Below are 22,894 nucleotides of genomic sequence, written 5' to 3'. Positions count from 1 at the left end.
CTACTTATGTTACATATTTCGTGTAATATTATTCATGTTTATGAAAATGTTTTGTTTTAACAAAATCAATAGCCAAAAACAATGCATAGCCAAATATTTTTCCAGGACCCTTGATAAATTCCAGGACCTTTGATGATGTTTGATCAATTTCAAACCTTTTCCAGTACTGGATTTTTTTTTTTTTTTTTCAAAATATTTCCAGGAATTTCATGACCGTGGGGACCCTGAGGGTAGCAGCCTCTCGTCGGAGGCCAGTTGGGGCAATTCATGCAAGGAAATTCGTAGTGTCTTGGCGGAGACTCCCCAACTTGAACCAGCGAGACAACGGATAGGTGAGACCCTCACGTCTTTTAGGTGTTGTTTACAGGTTAGTATCCTATCCAGGCGTACGCTGATGTACTTTGGGGCTTGTTGGAATTCCAGGCGCTTGTTGTCAACATATACGATCAGCTCCATTTTTGCTTCCCTGTTGCTGAGGTGGTATGCCGCCGACATATCTAACCAGTACTGAGCTGCAAGATGCCCATGTCCTGGTTGAGACTCTTCCATCGCCTTCCATGTTCGTTGTCGCAGCACAATGACCAGGTCATCACCGGGTCAAAAACATCTTTTTTGGATGTTGTATCTGGTAGGTTGTAGTTATAGATGTCGAATAACATCAGTGAGAGGACAGACCCCTGCAGGACCCTGTTTATCAGTCTTCAAAGCCTACTTTGCTGGCCATCGCAGGTCTGTAGGATGAAGCTGCGGTTTGACAATGCCAATATTGTCCTCAGCAGCTTCTTAAATGGCACACAGAGCAGCAAGATTGGTCTATAGGCCTTGGGGTCTTCCGCAGATTTGTTTGACTTCTTCAGGGCTATGACAGCAGCATATGGCACCAGGTCTTGGGGAGCTTTGACCTCCGGAAGCAAGACGAGAGTGAAGTGTCAGCTCGCCATGACCAACGTGACTGCGGAGGGCACTGAAGATGTGCGCTGAGCAGCTGGATGTCCCGCCCCAGGACCTCTTCAACCGTTTCCCTGAGGCTGGGGAGGGTGCCTCAACTCTGTACGGGTGCATCCCGGGGCGCAGTGCTGCAACCCACTGTTTCCCAAACAGGGGGTCAGGACCGATTTTTTATGGGTCGCAAATAAATATCCCCCTTTTTGTGTCTTCCATTTAAAATATGTTATTTCACAAGATTTAAAAAAGTTAAACAAAAAAATCACAACGTTTCATCAATTAAATGAATTCCATTTCATTAAAAAAAATCAAATAATTTTCATAAATAAATAAAAAATAACTTTTAAGAAGTAGTGAAAATAGCAGATGTACAAGCTCAACGCGGCACGTTGTGAGTTGTAGATCAGTTATTTTTACTAGTTTAGGTACCGGCCGGGCAAATGTTATTTCTCTTTTGGGTCTTGAGCTAAAAAGGTTTGGGAACCACTGCCGTAACCCTTCCTGTTCCCTACTCCTCCATCTTTTCCTTCAACTCAAAGACGTGTCACCTCCAGAAGTTACCCGGCGATGACATTGTCAACTGGACCACGGGTGACAACACGAACAAGCATGATGTCCTGGTGGAGAGCTTGTAGAGGACAGGCCTGTCAGCTGATTCAGTCAGTGAACAACCTGCCACCACTGACCGCATCACCGGTTGAGATGCATTCAGCCTGTTAGGAAATACATCATGATGTTTGAGAAGAATTCCGATAGTCTTTAACACCAGCTCTATAGACCTTATATATATAATTATTTGCAAAAGTTGCCTCTGGTTGGAGGGGTGCAGTACTACTTTAGTCCTAATAAACCATATTATTAGGAAATCTATTTGTTAAAGTGAATAGTACAGTATCTGCCTATTTGCTGTCTAGACTTGACTTTTGTGTGATACCTGCCTTGTATTGTACCTCTTTTTTATCAAAAAGGTTATGCTTTTACACCAGATTTTGAAATATTTCTTCATGTTAATCTAATTTACATTTTGTTTGTGTTATCACATTTTTAGCGGCGCTAGCCGCTCTATACCTTTAGGTATAGAACGGATCCTGCTCTATACCTGACTTTGTCCGTGTTCACCGTCAACGTTCTGATTGGTCAGACCCGTCAACGTTCTGATTGGTCAGACCCGTCAACAAAGTGATTGGTCAAGCTCTATACCTTTAGGTATAGAGCGGATCCTGCTCTATACCTGACTTTGTCCGTGTTCACCGTCAACGTTCTGATTGGTCAGACCCGTCAACGTTCTGATTGGTCAGAGCCGTCAACAAAGTGATTGGTCAAGCTTCACGTGACACATGGCTATAAACACAAACACATATCGATGACATAATGTATCAAAGGCGCCGCTACCTTCACACAGGGTGTGATTTTTTTTTTAATAAACTGTCAATGTCATCCCTTGTGTCCCTAGAGCTGTGGTTCTCAAACTTTTGAGGTCACGACTCCCCAAAATAATCATATTTGAACCGGGGACCCCCCACCCTGGCAAGCACTTGAAATTGTAATTGTTGAGGTATTAGATTTAGTTAGATTCGGTTCCAGATAAATATTGAGAAAATAGCCCATCTACATGCTCACAACGCCTCGAGTATAGTTTGTTGGATACTTTTCACACAGTAGAATAATGGTCATATTATTAGTATTTACATTTTTCCTTTTAGAGGTATTAAAAAGGTCTTAAAAGTCGTTAAATTGTCACATTAGAAATGTGCAGATACCCTATATAACCTAATATACTGTTTGTTGGTTTGTTTACTGTTGAGTGAGAAAACAATGCTGCACAGTAAGAAAATCATCCGGTGGTTCTCAAACCCACAGTTTAATCCAGCCTGATTGCTACGTTCTGTGTTTTTTTTCTTACTTTGCTTGAGTGAGAAAAAGACGAACATAGCGAACCAGGCTGGATTCCAGGCTACCACCCCCCTAGGGGAACAGGTTGTTTGTGAGTGCCAGCACCTGGGCAATTACCAGTCAGTCTCTAAACACTACGCTCAACTAGAGAATGATGCAATGATGCTTTCGTTGCTAAAACTGGGTGGAACCAATTAGAAGAAAAAAAGAAAAAGACAGCTGCATTGCAGAACCAATCCAAAGGTTTTAGGGAGGTCCTTCATACTGGGCTGGTGATATGATTGGTTTGTAAAGCAGTGGGCGTAGCTTTGTGTTCTAGTCTGTGTTCTTGCAACTACCTTGCATTCAGAAGTGTCCAGACTTATCGGTAGGCAGACATCTCTGGTCGTCTGGCAACACCAGACTATATACCCAGGTGGGTACAAATTAAACACCTGCCTTGCCCGACCTGGGCAAGGCAGGTGTGTGTTTCCCGATGATGACGACATCTGGCCCAGGGGTGATGAAATAGTGGCTCAACAGGTGCAATTAATTGGCAGGTACAATGAGACGAGTCACTGGAGATTGTTTCAAAACATACTAACATCAATTAACAAGTACAGCGGTGCTACTGTAGCTAGGTTTATTGTACAGTGTCATAATACAGAGAGGGATGAGAAACAAATACTACATCAAAATGGTTATCGATAAAAAAACAACCTATAAACGTAATCCCTTGCACATATAAATTATAAAGAAAATAAACATAACAGACAGGAAGTCCTGTTCAGCCACTAACGGCCCAAGACGCATCCAACACAAAGTCCACCTGAGATGTCCTACTGTCCCCAATAATCCACTCATCCAACACAAAGTCCACCAGAGATGTTCTACTATCCCCAGTAACCCACTCAGCCAACACAAAGTCCAGCTGAGATGTTACCCAAATAGCATACGGATGGCTGGCTGGTCTGGTGTATCAGGTCCCCCCTTTAGGTGTGATCGCCACCTATGATACAGCAGGCCATCGATAACACAGAGGGCCATCCCACTTAGAGTAATGCATTTTACTGTCTTTTGGTAGTAAAGGTACTGTAGCTCTCCACTGCACCAACGTCGGTGGTGGCAAGTGTTGGAAAGCGTCTGAAAATCTGCTGTTGAATGGGCGGTGGGTACACTGTCGCGTTGGGTCGCAAGTTGTAGGTAAGTGTCGGATAGCAGCGGGCTTGTTGTTGACAAATACACCATAGTAGCCGTCTGTCGGTGTCAGCTCTCAGGTGCATTGAGCTACTTTTTTTCACACCTAACCGACTGATCTCCCGACTTCATTCGGCTGTCAGTCTGTGGTAGTAGTAGTCTATATATATGCTGAAATGAACCATGCTGTGCCATGTAACGTATTGGGTTCTGGATTTGTTTCCATAATATTACTTGAAATATATCAAACAAGATACCGGCACTAATTACATTTTTTATGGCACAAATTGAAGCTCTGTTATTAAAGTTAAATATCTCCAAAACTACAAATGATTTAAAAAAAAAAAAAAATCTCAAGCATGCATGTCCACAGTAAGGTGGAATTTTTGAACTGTGAATGGAGTTTCTAGGTGAAAGTGTTTTTTTGAGGTCCCAAAACCTTCCATCCGCCTCCATTCTAAATCTCTGAACTTTTAAAGGAGTACAATTCTAAAACTATTAAACATTTCAAAGATTCTTTTTCAGGCAAATGTAGCCAGTTGTGCAAGGATAACGGCTATTAGTAATGGATAGATACATTGACTGCTTTAGATAGTAGACACTAGGTTCGGTGGAGAGCTCAATGTATGTAAAACCCAAGGAATCAGAAACAGACACAAAAGTTTAACTTAAAGATTGTATTAGAACAATATAATAGTTCAGAACAAACAGTTCATTTCATTGCATTTATAAAGAAAATAAAAAATGGGGGCCTTTTAAAGTCTTAAGTGTCAGTGGATCTTTCAGGGGGGGGTTTTCTCCTTTGTGGAGAGAATTCAAGGGAAAATATAGCTGCAAGCAGCGATAATACCGGGCCAGGAGAGAGAAAGAGAAATGATAATTCCTTTAACAGGTCAGTTCATGAAAGTCCTTGCGGTCTTGTTTCCAATGAGGGCCTGTGAGCAATTAGGGGTTAAGAGTCTTGCTCAGGGACAAATTTCATTGACACATTTGCTGACCTGGCCTGGAATCGTAGGGCTCACTAACCACTCAGCTATGGCCGACCCTGAGAGAGAGAGAGAGAAAGAGAGAGAGAGAGAGAGAGAGAGAGAGAGAGAGAGAGAGAGAGAGAGAGAGAGAGAGAGAGAGAGAGAGAATAGATTGAAGATAGAAACGGAATAGATTGAAGAGACAGACAGAGAGAGAGACATGGAAACGGAATAGATTGAAGATAGAAACGGAATAGATTGAAGAGAGAGAGAGAGCCATGGAAACGGAATAGATTGAGTCATGTTTTTTGCAATTCAACTTAAATGAGTCTGCATCAAGTGAGGCTTGAACCGGCAACCTTGCGATCGTGAGGCACTCTTAGGTAGCTGCAACACTACCTATAGTGCTATAGCTTTGTCCAGGCTGATATTGTCTGTTGAGGATCACAAACTCTTGCCTTCTTACATGACCCAAGCCCCTGTTTCACTAACACAAAGATCACTCGTTCACAAACCATTTACCAATGAAGAAATTGTACATCTCCTCAGAACCAAAACTAGTGAAAGTAGCCGATCTACAAGCTCACAAACCATTAAAAGTTGTCAGATTGTACATCGGCTATTTTCACAATGAAGTATGTTATACATTGAAAAAACATACTCTCATTGCTATCTGATAAGTTGTGAGATTGTAGATCAGCTGTATGTAAAAAACACTCAATTAAGTATTTCATGTTATCTTTAACAATTGCAGATGTATTCATTGATAGTCATGTTGTGTGAAATGCAACTTAGATGAAGTCTGCACCAAGTGAGGCTTGAACTGGTGACCTTCAGGTTGTGGGGCACACATTTAAGCGAGAAGCCACCAACAGACAAGAACCTGTGAAAGGAGATCACACAGATGATACAGTTTCACGCAAATAGCTGAAAAATCCTGGGTTTAAGTGTTTTTCAAACTGCTCAAGATTGCGGACAATCTAAGGGCGGTGCTTACTGGTCAACGTGATAGATGTGTTCCTCATTAGTCAAGGCACATGTGTAAGCAGGTCTAATGGCTGTCGGCCAAACGAGGCATGACTTTTGCCTGTTTAAAGTTTCAATTTTCAAAAAATTGCTATAGCGCCCCCGTTTGACCAATTGGAGTAAGATTGGTTTCAGTGATATTTGGAATGGCCCTTTACATTTCTGCAAAGTTTCAAAGAATGGTAAGTCTGCATGTATGTGTTAGGGGCAGATGAATAATTGTCATAAAACTGCAATATTCATTGGCTCATTAAAGCTTCATTTTTTCACTTATGGAAGATATTTTGCAAACGTTTTTTGGTATAGGTCCAAAGTTCATGTGTAAAAAGTTTCGTGCAGATTACTCAAAAATCCCAGGAGGAGATAGGTTTTAACTGTTTTTCATATAATTCGAAATGGTGGGAGATCTAAGGGTCAGAGGTCAAAAGTCAGAGTGTGAAAGTTGTTCATCATGAGGAGACGCATGTGTGTATTGAAGTTTTATGGCTGTAGGTCAAACAGGGCATGAGTTGTACCTGTTCAAAGTTGGCATTTTCAACTGAGTGCTATAGCGCCACCTTTTGACGAAAGATTGTGAGATTTATTTTTTGATCGTTTTTCATGACCATCTATCATATGGCCGAGTTTCATAAAAAGCGTATGCACGGTTCAGCCAGAACTGGCAAAAACGGCAGAAGAAGAAGAAGAAGAAATGGAAATATAGCTGCAAGCAGCGATAATATGGGGCCAGGAGAGAGAAAGAGAAATGATAATTCCTTTAACAGGTCAGTTCATGAAAGTCCTTGCGGTCTTGTTTCCAATGAGTGCCTGTGAGCAATTAGGGGTTAAGAGTCTTGCTCAGGGACAAATTTCATTTCATCGACACATTTGCTGACCTGGCCTGGAATCGTACCTGGGGCAAGCAGAGTCTCTGGCTCCCTAGGCGGGCTCAGGCGGGGAGAGAGAGAGAGAGAGAGAGAGAGAGAGAGAGAGAGAGAGAGAGAGAGAGAGAGAGAGAGAGAGAGAGAGAGAGAGAGAGAGAGAGAGAGAGAGATAGATAGATAGATAGATACGGAATAGATTGAAGAGACATAGAGAGAGACAAATGGAATAGATTGAAGAGACAGAGAGAGAGACATGGAAACGGAATAGATTGAAGAGAAAGACATGGAAATGGAATAGATTGAAGAGAGAGAGAGAGCGCCATGGAAACGGAATAGATTGAGTCATGTTTTTTGCATTTCAACTTAAATGAGTCTGCATCAAGTGAGGCTTGAACCGGCAACCTTACGGTCATGAAGCACTCTTAGGTAGCTGCAACACTACCTATAGTGCTATATCTTTGTCCAGGCTGATATTGTCTGTTGAGGATCACAAACTCTTGCCTTCTGTCATGACCCAAGCCCCTGTTTCACTAACACTAAGATCACTCGTTCACAAACCATTTACCAATGAAGAAATTGTACATCTCCTCAGAACCAAAATTAGTGAAAGTAGCCGATCTACAAGCTCACAAACCATTAAAAGTTGTCAGATTGTACATTGGCTATTTTCACAATGAAGTATGTTATACATTGAAAAAACATACTCTCATTGCTATCTGAAAAGTTGTGAGATTGTAGATCAGCTGTATGTAAAAAACACTCAATTAAGTATTTCATGTTATCTTTAACAATTGCAGATGTATTCATTGATAGTCATGTTGTGTGAAATGCAACTTAGATGAAGTCTGCACCAAGTGAGGCTTGAACTGGTGACCTTCAGGTTGTGGGGCACACATTTAAGCGAGAAGCCACCAACAGACAAGAACCTGTGAAAAAGGAGATCACACAGATCATACAGTTTCACGCAAATAGCTGAAAAATCCTGGGTTTAAGTGTTTTTCAAACTGCTCAAGATTGCGGACAATCTAAGGGCGGTGCTTACTGGTCAACGTGATAGATGTGTTCCTCATTAGTCAAGGCACATGTGTAAGCAGGTCTAATGGCTGTCGGCCAAACGAGGCATGACTTTTGCCTGTTTAAAGTTTCAATTTTCAAAAAATTGCTATAGCGCCCCCGTTTGACCAATTGGAGTAAGATTGGTTTCAGTGATATTTGGAATGGCCCTTTACATTTCTGCAAAGTTTCAAAGAATGGTAAGTCTGCATGTATGTGTTAGGGGCAGATGAATAATTGTCATAAAACTGCAATATTCATTGGCTCATTAAAGCTTCATTTTTTCACTTATGGAAGATATTTTGCAAACGTTTTTTGGTATAGGTCCAAAGTTCATGTGTAAAAAGTTTCGTGCAGATTACTCAAAAATCCCAGGAGGAGATAGGTTTTAACTGTTTTTCATATAATTCAAAATGGTGGGAGATCTAAAGGTCAGAGGTCAAAAGTCAGAGTGTGAAAGTTGTTCAGCATGAGGAGACGCATGTGTGCATCGAAGTTTCATAGCTGTAGGTGAAACAGGGCATGAGTTGTACCTGTTCAAAGTTGTCATTTTCAACTGAGTGCTATAGCGCCACCTTTTGACGAAAGATTGTGAGATTTATTTTTTGATCGTTTTTCATGACCATCTACCATATGGCCGAGTTTCATAAAAAGCGACTGCACGGTTCAGCCAGAACTGGCAAAAACGGCAGAAAAAGAAGAAGAAGAATATAGCTGCAAGCAGCGATAATATGGGGCCAGGAGAGAGAAAGAGAAATGATAATTCCTTTAACAGGTCAGTTCATGAAAGTCCTTGCGGTCTTGTTTCCAATGAGTGCCTGTGAGCAATTAGGGGTTAAGAGTCTTGCTCAGGGACAAATTTCATTTCATCGATACATTTGCTGACCTGGCCTGGAATCGTACCTGGGGCAACCAGAGTCTCTGGCTCCCTAGGCGGGCTCACTAACCACTCAGCTATGGCCACCCCTGAGAGAGAGAGAGAGAGAGAGAGAGAGAGAGAGAGAGAGAGAGAGAGAGAGAGAGAGAGAGAGAGAGAGAGAGAGAGAGAGAGAGAGAGAGAGAGAGAGAGAGAGAGAGAGAGAGAGAGAGAGAGAGAGAGAGAGAGAGAGAGAGAGAGAGAGAGAGAGAGAGAGAGAGATACGGAATAGATTGAAGAGACAGAGAGAGAGAGATACGGAATAGATTGAAGAGACAGAGAGAGAGAGATACGGAATAGATTGAAGAGACAGAGAGAGAGAGATACGGAATAGATTGAAGAGACAGAGAGAGAGAGATACGGAATAGATTGAAGAGACAGAGAGAGAGAGATACGGAAAAGATTGAAGAGACAGAGAGAGAGAGAGAGATACGGAATAGATTGAAGAGACAGAGAGAGAGAGATGCGGAATAGATTGAAGAGACAGAGAGAGAGAGATACGGAATAGATTGAAGAGACAGAGAGAGAGACAAATGGAATAGATTGAAGAGACAGAGAGAGAGACAAATGGAATAGATTGAAGAGACAGAGAGAGAGACAAATGGAATAGATTGAAGAGACAGAGAGAGAGACAAATGGAATAGATTGAAGAGACAGAGAGAGAGACAAATGGAATAGATTGAAGAGACAGAGAGAGAGACATGGAAACGGAATAGATTGAAGAGAAAGACATGGAAATGGAATAGATTGAAGAGAGAGAGAGAGCGCCATGGAAACGGAGATTGAGTCATGTTTTTTGCATTTCAACTTAAATGAGTCTGCATCAAGTGAGGCTTGAACCGGCAACCTTACGGTCATGAAGCACTCTTAGGTAGCTGCAACACTACCTATAGTGCTATATCTTTGTCCAGGCTGATATTGTCTGTGGAGGATCACAAACTCTTGCCTTCCAAGCCCCTGTTTCACTAACACTAAGATCACTCGTTCACAAACCATTTACCAATGAAGAAATTGTACATCTCCTCAGAACCAAAATTAGTGAAAGTAGCCGATCTACAAGCTCACAAACCATTAAAAGTTGTCAGATTGTACATTGGCTATTTTCACAATGAAGTATGTTATACATTGAAAAAACATACTCTCATTGCTATCTGAAAAGTTGTGAGATTGTAGATCAGCTGTATGTAAAAAACACTCAATTAAGTATTTCATGTTATCTTTAACAATTGCAGATGTATTCATTGATAGTCATGTTGTGTGAAATGCAACTTGGATGAAGTCTGCACCAAGTGAGGCTTGAACTGGTGACCTTCAGGTTGTGGGGCACACATTTAAGCGAGAAGCCACCAACAGACAAGAACCTGTGAAAAAGGAGATCACAGAGATCATACAGTTTCACGCAAATAGCTGAAAAATCCTGGGTTTAAGTGTTTTTCAAACTGCTCAAGATTGCGGACAATCTAAGGGCGGTGCTTACTGGTCAACGTGATAGATGTGTTCCTCATTAGTCAAGGCACATGTGTAAGCAGGTCTAATGGCTGTCGGCCAAACGAGGCATGACTTTTGCCTGTTTAAAGTTTCAATTTTCAAAAAATTGCTATAGCGCCCCCGTTTGACCAATTGGAGTAAGATTGGTTTCAGTGATATTTGGAATGGCCCTTTACATTTCTGCAAAGTTTCAAAGAATGGTAAGTCTGCATGTATGTGTTAGGGGCAGATGAATAATTGTCATAAAACTGCAATATTCATTGGCTCATTAAAGCTTCATTTTTTCACTTATGGAAGATATTTTGCAAACGTTTTTTGGTATAGGTCCAAAGTTCATGTGTAAAAAGTTTCGTGCAGATTACTCAAAAATCCCAGGAGGAGATAGGTTTTAACTGTTTTTCATATAATTCCAAATGGTGGGAGATCTAAAGGTCAGAGGTCAAAAGTCAGAGGGTGAAAGTTGTTCAGCATGAGGAGACGCATATGTGTATCCAAGTTTCATGGCTGTAGGTCAAACAGGGCATGAGTTGTACCTGTTCAAAGTTGGCATTTTCAATTGAGTGCTATAGCGCCACCTTTGGACGAAAGATTGTGAGAATTATTTTTTGATCGTTTTTCATGACCATCTACCATATGGCCGAGTTTCATAAAAAGCGACTGCACGGTTCAGCCAGAACTGCCAAAAGTGGCAGAAGAAGAAGAAGAAGAAGAAGAAGAAGAAGAAGAAGAAATGGAATAATGCGAATAACAATATGGGTCCATGCTGGAAGCCTGGCCCCATAAATATAGCTGCAAGCAGCGATAATATGGGGCCAGGAGAGAGAAATGATAATTCCTTTAACAGGTCAGTTCATGAAAGTCCTTGCGGTCTTGTTTCCAATGAGTGCCTGTGAGCAATTAGGGGTTAAGAGTCTTGCTCAGGGACAAATTTCATTTCATCGACACATTTGCTGACCTGGCCTGGAATCGTACCTGGGGCAACCAGAGTCTCTGGCTCCCTAGGCGGGCTCACTAACCACTCAGCTATGGCCACCCCTCAGAGAGAGAGAGAGAGAGAGAGAGAGAGAGAGAGAGAGAGAGAGAGAGAGAGAGAGAGAGAGAGAGAGAGAGAGAGAGAGAGAGAGAGAGAGAGAGAGAGAGAGAGAGAGAGAGAGAGATAGATAGATAGATAGATAGATAGATAGATAGATAGATAGATACGGAATAGATTGAAGAGACATAGAGAGAGACAAATGGAATAGATTGAAGAGACAGAGAGAGAGACATGGAAACGGAATAGATTGAAGAGAAAGACATGGAAATGGAATAGATTGAAGAGAGAGAGAGAGAGCGCCATGGAAACGGAATAGATTGAGTCATGTTTTTTGCATTTCAACTTAAATGAGTCTGCATCAAGTGAGGCTTGAACCGGCAACCTTACGGTCAAGAAGCACTCTTAGGTAGCTGCAACACTACCTATAGTGCTATATCTTTGTCCAGGCTGATATTGTCTGTTGAGGATCACAAACTCTTGCCTTCTGTCATGACCCAAGCCCCTGTTTCACTAACACTAAGATCACTCGTTCACAAACCATTTACCAATGAAGAAATTGTACATCTCCTCAGAACCAAAATTAGTGAAAGTAGCCGATCTACAAGCTCACAAACCATTAAAAGTTGTCAGATTGTACATTGGCTATTTTCACAATGAAGTATGTTATACATTGAAAAAACATACTCTCATTGCTATCTGAAAAGTTGTGAGATTGTAGATCAGCTGTATGTAAAAAACACTCAATTAAGTATTTCATGTTATCTTTAACAATTGCAGATGTATTCATTGATAGTCATGTTGTGTGAAATGCAACTCAGATGAAGTCTGCACCAAGTGAGGCTTGAACTTGTGACCTTCAGGTTGTGGGGCACACATTTAAGCGAGAAGCCACCAACAGACAAGAACCTGTGAAAAAGGAGATCACACAGATCATACAGTTTCACGCAAATAGCTGAAAAATCCTGGGTTTAAGTGTTTTTCAAACTGCTCAAGATTGCGGACAATCTAAGGGCGGTGCTTACTGGTCAACGTGATAGATGTGTTCCTCATTAGTCAAGGCACATGTGTAAGCAGGTCTAATGGCTGTCGGCCAAACGAGGCATGACTTTTGCCTGTTTAAAGTTTCAATTTTCAAAAAATTGCTATAGCGCCCCCGTTTGACCAATTGGAGTAAGATTGGTTTCAGTGATATTTGGAATGGCCCTTTACATTTCTGCAAAGTTTCAAAGAATGGTAAGTCTGCATGTATGTGTTAGGGGCAGATGAATAATTGTCATAAAACTGCAATATTCATTGGCTCATTAAAGCTTCATTTTTTCACTTATGGAAGATATTTTGCAAACGTTTTTTGGTATAGGTCCAAAGTTCATGTGTAAAAAGTTTCGTGCAGATTACTCAAAAATCCCAGGAGGAGATAGGTTTTAACTGTTTTTCATATAATTCCAAATGGTGGGATATCTAAAGGTCAGAGGTCAAAAGTCAGAGTGTGAAAGTTGTTCAGCATGAGGAGACGCATGTGTGCATCGAAGTTTCATGGCTGTAGGTCAAACACGGCATGAGTTGTACCTGTTCAAAGTTGGCATTTTTCAATTGAGTGCTATAGCGCCACCTTTTGACGAAAGATTGTGAGAATTATTTCTTGATCGTTTTTCATGACCATCTATCATATGGCCGAGTTTCATAAAAAGCGACTGCACGGTTCAGCCAGAACTGCCAAAAGTGGCAGAAGAAGAAACGGAAATATAGCTGCAAGCAGCGATAATATGGGGCCAGGAGAGAGAAAGAGAAATGATAATTCCTTTAACAGGTCAGTTCATGAAAGTCCTTGCGGTCTTGTTTCCAATGAGGGCCTGTGAGCAATTAGGGGTTAAGAGTCTTGCTCAGGGACAAATTTCATCGACACATTTGCTGACCTGGCCTGGAATTGTACCTGGGGCAACCAGAGCCTCTGGCTCCCTAACCACTCAGCTATGGCCGCCAGAGAGAGAGAGAGAGAGAGAGAGAGAGAGAGAGAGAGAGAGAGAGAGAGAGAGAGAGAGAGAGAGAGAGAGAGAGAGAGAGATACTGGAGAGAGAGAGAGAGAGAGAGAGAGAGAGATGGATACTGGAGAGAGAGAGAGAGAGAGAGAGAGAGATGGATACTGGAGAGAGAGAGAGAGAGAGAGAAACAGAATAGATTGGAGAGAAAGAGACAGACATGGAAACGGAATAGATTGGAGAGAGAGAGAGAGCCATGGAAACGGAATAGATTGAAGAGAGAGAGAGATGGAAACAGAATGGATTGATTGGACATCTCAACCTATTGCCATTAACAGGAATCGAACTCTCAATGTTCGGACTAATAAGGTTGCAACACTAGCTATAGTGCTATAGCTTTGTCCAGGCTGATGTTGTCTGTTGAAGATCATAAACTCTTGCATTCTGTCATGAACCAAGCCAACACTAAGACCACTCGTTCACAAACCATTTACCAATAGAGAAATTGTATGTCTCCTCGCAACCGAAAACAGTGAAAGCAGCCGATCTACAAGCTCAGAAACACGTTGCTATCTGAACAGTTTTGAGATTGTAGATCGGCTATTTTCAGAATGAATATGTCATATATTGAAAAAACGTACTCTCAAATGAGCTTTTCAGGTTATCTTTACCATTTGCACATGTATTCATTGATACAGTCATGTTGTTTGCAATTCAACTTAAATGGAGTCTGCATCAAGTGAGGCTTGAACTGGCGACCTTGAGATTGTGAGGCACTTATTTAAGGGAGACGCCATTGGACCAACAGATAAGGAACTGTGAAAAAGGAGATCACACAGATGATACAGTTTCACGCAAAGAGAGAGAGAGAGAGAGAGAGAGAGAGAGAGATGGAAACGGAATAGATTGAAGAGAGAGACAGACCCATGGAAACAGAATAGATTGAGTCATGTTTTTTGCAATTCAACTTAAATGAGTCTGCATCAAGTGAGGCTTGAACCGGCAATGTTGCGGTCGTGAGACACTCTTAGGTAGCTGCAACACTACCTATAGTGCTATGGGTTTGTCCAGGCTAATATAGTCTGTTGAGGATCACAAACTCTTGCCTTCTGTCATGACCCAAGCCCCTGTTTCACTAACACTAAGATCACTCGTTCACAAACCATTTACCAATGAAGAAATTATACATCTCCTCAGAAGCAAAACTAGTGAAAGTAGCCGATCTACAAGCTCACAAACCATTAAAAGTTGTCAGATTGTACATCGGCTATTTTCACAATGAAGTATGTTATACATTGAAAAAACATACTCTCATTGCTATCTGAAAAGTTGTGAGATTGTAGATCAGCTGTATGTAAAAAACACTCAATTAAGTATTTCATGTTATCTTTAACAATTGCAGATGTATTCATTGATAGTCATGTTGTGTGAAATGCAACTTAGATGAAGTCTGCACCAAGTGAGGCTTGAACTGGTGACCTTCAGGTTGTGGGGCACACATTTAAGCGAGAAGCCACCAACAGCCAAGAACCTGTGAAAAAGGAGATCACACACATCATACAGTTTCACGCAAATAGCTGAAAAATCCTGGGTTTAAGTGTTTTTCAAACTGCTCAAGATTGCGGACAATCTAAGGGCGGTGCTTACTGGTCAACGTGATAGATGTGTTCCTCATTAGTCAAGGCACATGTGTAAGCAGGTCTAATGGCTGTCGGCCAAACGAGGCATGACTTTTGCCTGTTTAAAGTTTCAATTTTCAAAAAATTGCTATAGCGCCCCCGTTTGACCAATTGGAGTAAGATTGGTTTCAGTGATATTTGGAATGGCCCTTTACATTTCTGCAAAGTTTCAAAGAATGGTAAGTCTGCATGTATGTGTTAGGGGCAGATGAATAATTGTCATAAAACTGCAATATTCATTGGCTCATTAAAGCTTAATTTTTTCACTTATGGAAGATATTTTGCAAACGTTTTTTGGTATAGGTCCAAAGTTCATGTGTAAAAAGTTTCGTGCAGATTACTCAAAAATCCCAGGAGGAGATAGGTTTTAACTGTTTTTCATATAATTCAAAATGGTGGGAGATCTAAAGGTCAGAGGTCAAAAGTCAGAGTGTGAAAGTTGTTCAGCATGAGGAGACGCATGTATGCATCGAAGTTTCATGGCTGTAGGTGAAACAGGGCATGAGTTGTACCTGTTCAAAGTTGTCATTTTCAACTGAGTGCTATAGCGCCACCTTTTGACGAAAGATTGTGAGATTTATTTTTTGATCGTTTTTCATGACCATCTATCATATGGCCGAGTTTCATAAAAAGCGACTGCACGGTTCAGCCAGAACTGGCAAAAACGGCAGAAGAAGAAGAAGAAGAAGAAGAAGAAGAAATGGAATAATGCGAATAACAATATGGGTCCATGCTGGAAGCCTGGCCCCATAATAATGCGAATAACAATATGGGTCCATGCTGGAAGCCTGGCCCCATAATAATGCGAATAACAATACGGGTCCATGCTGGAAGCCTGGCCCCGTAATGAAACCTTTCCTTTGTCCCTACCACACAGAGTGGAGGTGGGGAATTAGGCCCCAGAGTCCGGATCCAGTTGGGTCAGTTTGGGAGGCTCGCCATCATATCGAATCGGATCTCCAGCAGAATCACAAAAACCTGACCTAAAAGGCCAGGTGAAATAAAGTAATCAGTAATCTATATATAATAAATTCATGGAAAATAAAATACAAAACATGAAGTCATAACACACTTCATCATTAAACTCAAGATATAGTCAATTAAACTCAAAATTATTAATATAAATATAAGACAAGGCAAGTTCAGCCTTGTCGATCTGCCATTTTTGTAGCTGCTTGCTCACTAGCATGTTTATCATGAGAATTCCAAGGCAGATGTAGTTCAAATGGCAGACAACATTTTACCACACAACATTGTACCATGACCAAACAACCAAACCATTGACCAGTGGCGTCAGTTCAGCAAAAGCTAAGGTATGGCAGCATGCGCGCGAAATTTTTGTGCGGTTCTGGGCGGGTTGGGTTCGTTTTTTTCCAGTTTCTGGTTACTTTATTTCGGTTAAAGGGTTAGGATTCGGGTTAGGTTAAGGTTATGTTATTTAATTCTTATTTTTGCCTGATTTTCCCGATTTATTATCAAAAAAGTACTTCTTTTTTTTTTCTTCCCTGGAGCCAGGGTATGGCAGCTGCAATAGCCTGCCATACCCAATTGACGCCCCTGCCATTGACACTGAACCAATGTACTTTAACTCACCGTTGAGTATGAAGCATAAGAGTAAACAGCACAGCAGCAGCAGACACACCATGCTGCAAACAAACACTCAGGAGGGAGTGGCGGGAAATGACACCAGGTAGCCAGACATTTATACTGATCTGACTGATTGAATGATTGACAGGCTGATTGTCTGGTTACCATGGTTACCTGGTTACCTTGGTTACCTGGGTTACCTGGGTTACATAAGACAGGATTGCTAATGTATGTTAAGCCCTGTCTCTACCACCTGTCTCTGCCCAGATGTGTTGTGAAAGATTACGTATAGTTGCATAATTTGGCACAGGGGATGGCATAGTATTGATGAGTGTTGAGAAAGATTACGTAGTGGCATAAGGTGGCACAGGAGATGGCATATAGCACTGTGTATAAAATGTGGACAAAGGATTTGGGAAAGGGGAGGGGTGTTAGACAGGGGAGGACAGGCATGAGGGCTTCTCTAGTTACACACTTGCTTCCATACCTGTACTTGACCTTGGTGTTGTTCTCCTCATTCTCCGCTTTGTCTTCCTCTCCTTGTGAGTTACAGGCACAGTTTAATCTCAACAGAATGCACAAGGCTGGGGACTTTGTGCTCGGTGGCGTGTTTGAGATCCACCTCTCCTCTGTCTTCCCTGAGCTGTCTTTCACCTCCAAGCGACTGGAGCTCACTTGCTATGGGTGAGTATCACTACAGAGAACAAGGAACTTGTTTTGATATATAGCATCATAGGATTAGTTCAATGTTTTTCAGCCCAAGGACACCTTAGCTGAGAGAAAGATGAAGCAGGGACCCCCACTACATATTGTATTTAAAAAAATAATTCATAGATAGCTTCATAGACTTGTTTGACAGCACTGTCATCAGTGTGCAGCGTTGTGTTGGATTCATGTTATATTTTCAGACATTTAACCACTTAAACTGTCAATACTTATAGCAAACTTTGCCTTTCACTCTGTACTCTATGCTTTTTTTCTCCTCTACAACCTCTTTGCCGAAAACAGCCAATCTACAAGCTCACAACGCCTCGCAGCGCGTAGATTTGCTATTTTTGGCTAATGTTCCCCTCAAAATAGTGATACAAGGGTTCAAGTGGTTAGTGTGAAAAAGGTTCCTATCACACAAAGATTTGGCGGACCCCATGTACAGTAGTAACTCTGAGGACTCCCTATAAGTGTCCCGGTCCCCCTGTTGAAGATCCCTGGATTAGTTAAATATTCAAGGTTAACAGTGGCATTTTTTTTTTTTTAGTTTTAACATTGAAGCGTTCAGATGGGCCCAGACCATGGCTTTTGCCATTACTGAGATAAACAGAAACCCCAGCCTACTGCCCAATGTGACTCTGGGCTACAGTCTCTATGATACCTGTTACTCGCTTGGAGTTGGATTTCGTGCAGCTTTGTCATTGGTCAGTGGGAGAGAGGAGCACTTTCAATTGGAGGAGAGCTGTGCGGGCTCTCCTCCAATGCTCGGAATTGTGGGCGATTCTTCCTCAAGACATTCTATTGCCATCTCTAGAATATTAGGTTTGTACAGAGTGCCCCTGGTAAGTTCTTTACTTGAACCCCCCATTTTATTATCACCAATGTTATACATGTGTCATTTTGATTATTTACAAATAGTCCTACTGTAGGCAGCTGTAGGTATCTAGTCTGATACAGGAGTTGAGGTGAGAGTTTATATGCAAAGTGGCTAATGACTGTAAAAGAAAAGAAAAGAAAAGAAAAGAAAAGAAAAGAAAAGAAAAGAAAAGAAAAGAAAAGAAAAGAAAAGAAAAGAAAAGAAAAGAAAAGAAAAGAAAAATAGTATAATATTGCAGAATTTATGTTTTGTGCCATTTTCAGATAAGTTACTATGCTGTTTGCTCCTGTCTGAGTGACCGGAGTCAGTTTCCAGCCTTCTTTAGGACAATCCCAAGTAATACCTTCCAGGTACATTTCTACAAACAAAATAGATCTGTTGGTAGGCTATCAAGTAGTACATTTTCCACACACTTAATGAAAACATCCTCTAGTGAGTGTGATTACTGCATATCGCCTCTCATTTTGTTGCTGTCGGGCAGAAACCTCTTATCTCCATATTCAAACTTTTAATGTTTTTTTCATAAATGAATGCCCTACTTGATCATTCTACAGCGTCACACAAAAGCATCAAAAGTAGCAGATCTGCAAGCTCGAAATGTGGTGCGAAGTGATGCGTTTTGAGCTTGTCGATCAGATACTATTTTTGAATTTCAAACCTGAAAAGTAACTATTTTGGATGTATAAGGTGGTAGAGACGATATCACCTCTCATTTGCTTATGAGTGTTACTGCTGGAGCTGAAAGTGTTTGTTGGCAGCATCAAAAGAGAATAATTAGAGGAATTCTGTGTAGGAGATTAACTGATGTATATGAATAATCATAACCTAAACACACATCCCTCCATTCTTTATGAAATCTAGGTGCGAGCTATGCTCCAGATTATGAGGCGGTTTGAGTGGACCTGGGCAGGACTGCTGATAGATGACGACGCCTACGGTCACAACGCCGCTCGAATCTTCCAGTCTGAGCTGGACGGGTCCGATTCGGTTTGTCTGGCGTACGTGGAGGTCCTGCCCTGGGACAACGACCCAGCTGAACTTCAGAGGGTTGTCACCCTGATGAAGAGATCCACAGCTCGTGTGGTCATCGCATTTGTGTATGGGAGTCGTGCGGTTAAGCTCATGGAGGAGGTTATTATACATGCGATTCATAATTATAAGGAATCTGACTTGTGTTATACTGTATCAAAATGAAAACACCCTATCATATATCGTTGCTGTCGGGCATAAACCTCTTATATCCATATTTAACTTTTAAATGAATGCCCTTCTTCGTAGTACAATAGTGTCATGCAAAAGTAGCAAAGATAGCCGATGTACAAGCTCACATTGTGAGCTTGTAGATCGGCTATTGTCACTATTTTTGAAAAGTGTTGAAATTGAAAGTGAAAGGGTTTAAGTGTGTGGGTTTTATAAATGTTGAACCAATGAAAAGTATTAACAAGAGCTTGTGACTAAATAATAACTACAATGGATCCATTGAAACAACAGGCAACGTTTTTTCCCACCCTATAATATGCAATATAGAGTGTACATATATATATATATTAGGGAAGTTACAATACATTTTAACAGCGATACGATACGCTTCACGATACATGGTTTACCACGCACGCGCTCATGCACGCATGCACACACACACATTTTCGAAACGTACGAGCACTTATGCAAGAGTATTTTCGGGAGTCAGTACGTCAGCATTTAAGGTCGGTTTCAGCCGTCACATTTATCAAGGGACAGACCAAATGTACGCTAGGAGTGGCTGTATAGGATTGCTTGATGAAAGTCACTTGGACTTAATAAGCTGGTTTGTACACTACATTGATAAATGAGGGCCACTATGTTTTGTCCAGGTGGTAAAGCAGAAGGTCACAGGTATGCAATGGATAGCCAGTGCGGATTGGATAACAGATCCTATTCTCCAGTCTCCTCACTTCATGCCATACCTGAGAGGCACCCTGGGTTTTGCCATCCGTCGTGGAGAGATACCAGGTTTGAAGGACTTCTTGTTAAACATACATCCTGACAATGATCCTGACAACAGCCATGGCAATACCCTAGTGAGTATTGTGTTTGACCCTTGTGTTGTCAAAACGTACCCGCCAGCTATGTATAAACCAACCCCCCTGAATGAGTTGTGTCTTGATCCAAGTCATTCCTGGTGACAGACAGTGGACAAAGTGTGTGCTATCTCTCTCCATTAAATAATCGCCATCTGGTTAAGTCTGTTGCAACTTAATATATTTTTGTGTTTATAATGACACCGACGAGATGCTAGTAGACTGTTTACAGTAGACTTATGACCATGGTCACATGGCTGTGCAACAGCAATGAGGGACAGCATGTATGGAGGTGGATTATTGGCAGCCAATCTTTCTCAAATACTTGACATGGTATGTTGCTGACAGAAATAATACAATATTGCATAGAGGCATGCATCGAGTGTCAGACCAAGTACACATCATGCTATGTCAGATGTTGGATGGACTATGGAGATTTGTAGAACGATAATTTACATTCCCATCACTACTGCCTCAGTATGTGTTCGCTCATGGACAGCAACTCAACCTTCTCCAGGGGAAAGACAACCAGCGGTGTGAAGGTTTTTATTGTGGAAGATGAGGGAATAACTGACTATTTAAGGACCTGCTCTGTCTAAAGTCATTCATTCAAACACGTTTGTAATAACTTTGTTTTGATAATAAAATAACATTCTGCGTTCATAATCCACGACTTCTGCTTTTCACAAATGCAACTACATTGCTGACTCCATCTATGCAATATACATGATCAATATAGATTCACATTCAAAGTGATGTGGACAGTTGGGAGGAGCCCCGGCATTGTCCGGGGTAAACAGATGGGGTACCACAGTCCCATCTTTAAATATCTACAAGTTGTTTTAGTCAGACTTTGTTGTGTTTCTTCAGGTGAGGCAGTTTTGGGAGCACACATTTCAGTGTAAATTTGCACCCCTTCCGTCAGAGTGGGTGGAGGCTGGTGGAAGGGTGTGTACTGGACAAGAGGACCTAGCAACAGCAGAAAGTACACTTTTTGATGTGTCTGAGCTGAGGGTAGAGTACAATGTGTACAAGGCTGTGTATGCTCTGGCCCATGCCCTCCATGACATGTTGCAATGTGTGCCAGTAAGAGGGCCTTTCACTGGGCACAGCTGTGCCAGTTTGCAGACAATACAGCCATGGCAGGTATAATATTAATTCACAATTTATATGTTTCAAATGTAATTCAAATTTAGATTTATTTCGTTTTTAGTTTTTGTGCTTTTAACCCCTTTTTCTGACCAATTTAGTCGTTTTGCTATTTGATTACTCCCCACACATTTGTGTGTTGTTACTGCTGTTGTGTCCTCCTGACTCACTTGCCAGTGAGGAGCCCCCACCGGGAGGACGTAGAGCCTTTGTCCTACTCCTCCCGTGATGCAGTGATATCACCCTCACCGTCCAGCTTCCCTCCCCCGAACACAGGCCAATTGTGTTCGCATAGACACTCGACAAAGCCGGATGCAGCCGGATGACACAACCTCCGTGATTTAGAATAATGATGAATACATAGTAAGGACATCGTTGGAAGAATTTAAAAATAATATTTTTGGGGGGTACTTACTATGTGGAGGTACTTGCATGCTGGTACACAGAAGGCCATGGCTTTGATTCTCAAAAAACAAAACAACAACTTTTTTCTCTTGGTGAGATGTTTTGAGGTACAATCTGTGTCTGAGCCACTTGGAACAACAACTTGAGTAGAGGTAGAAGGCTGGGACAAAGTTGTGATTATGTGGTGTTGGATTTACAGCAAGGGTGTAGTTAATATAACAACAATCCCTGTCAGTGTTATTATTGAATCGTTTTTTAAGTATTTTGCTATTAAACATTTCGCTCATCACAATTTCTAGCTTTTACACTACCTGGAAAAGATTAACTTCACCACATCATCTGGTGATCATGTATATTTTGATGAGACTGGTGATTCCTACCAAATCTCTGATATTATGAACTGGGCGTGGCTCCCTGATGGAAGCGCAAAGGTTCACAACTTAGGTGTGGTCAAGAAAACTGCCTCCGGAGGTGTACAACTCATCCTTGATGACGACAGAATCTTCTGGAACTTGGAATCTACAAAGGTGACTTTGGCGTTTTAAAATAACTATTGATGTGAATGTAATTTAGCTTAGACTGAAATTGATCGTTGTTGCTTTCTTCTGTAGCCTCCTCGGTCAGTGTGCAGTGAGAGCTGTTCCCCTGGAACCCGTGTGGCCAGAAGGAAAGGAGAACCTGTCTGCTGCTTTGACTGCATTGCTTGTTCTGAGGGAGAGATCAGCAATGAGACTGGTAGGTTTGCATTATGTAGCGATGTCCAGTAGGCTATCTTAAGAATAAGGCTGTACTTGTCTGTCCTTATTATCTGTCCTCTTTGTTAGACTCTACAGAGTGCACCAGTTGTCCAGAGGACTTCTGGTCCAGTCCCCAGCGTGACCACTGTGTCCTTAAGAGCATGGAGTTCCTCTCCTACCACGAAGGCCTGGGTATCTCCTTGACAACCATCTCATTGTTAGGCACACTTATGTGTGCCATTGTGCTAGGAATCTTCATCTATCATCGAAGCACGCCCATGGTACGCGCCAACAACTCAGAACTCAGCTTCCAACTTTTGCTGTCACTGAAACTATGTTTCTTGTGCCCACTTCT

The sequence above is a fragment of the Gymnoscopelus microlampas genome (assembly GCF_963454915.1).
Source record: "Gymnoscopelus microlampas genome assembly, chromosome: 2".
Taxonomy (NCBI): Eukaryota; Metazoa; Chordata; class Actinopteri; order Myctophiformes; family Myctophidae; genus Gymnoscopelus; species Gymnoscopelus microlampas.
This window is presented reverse-complemented; position numbering follows the sequence as displayed.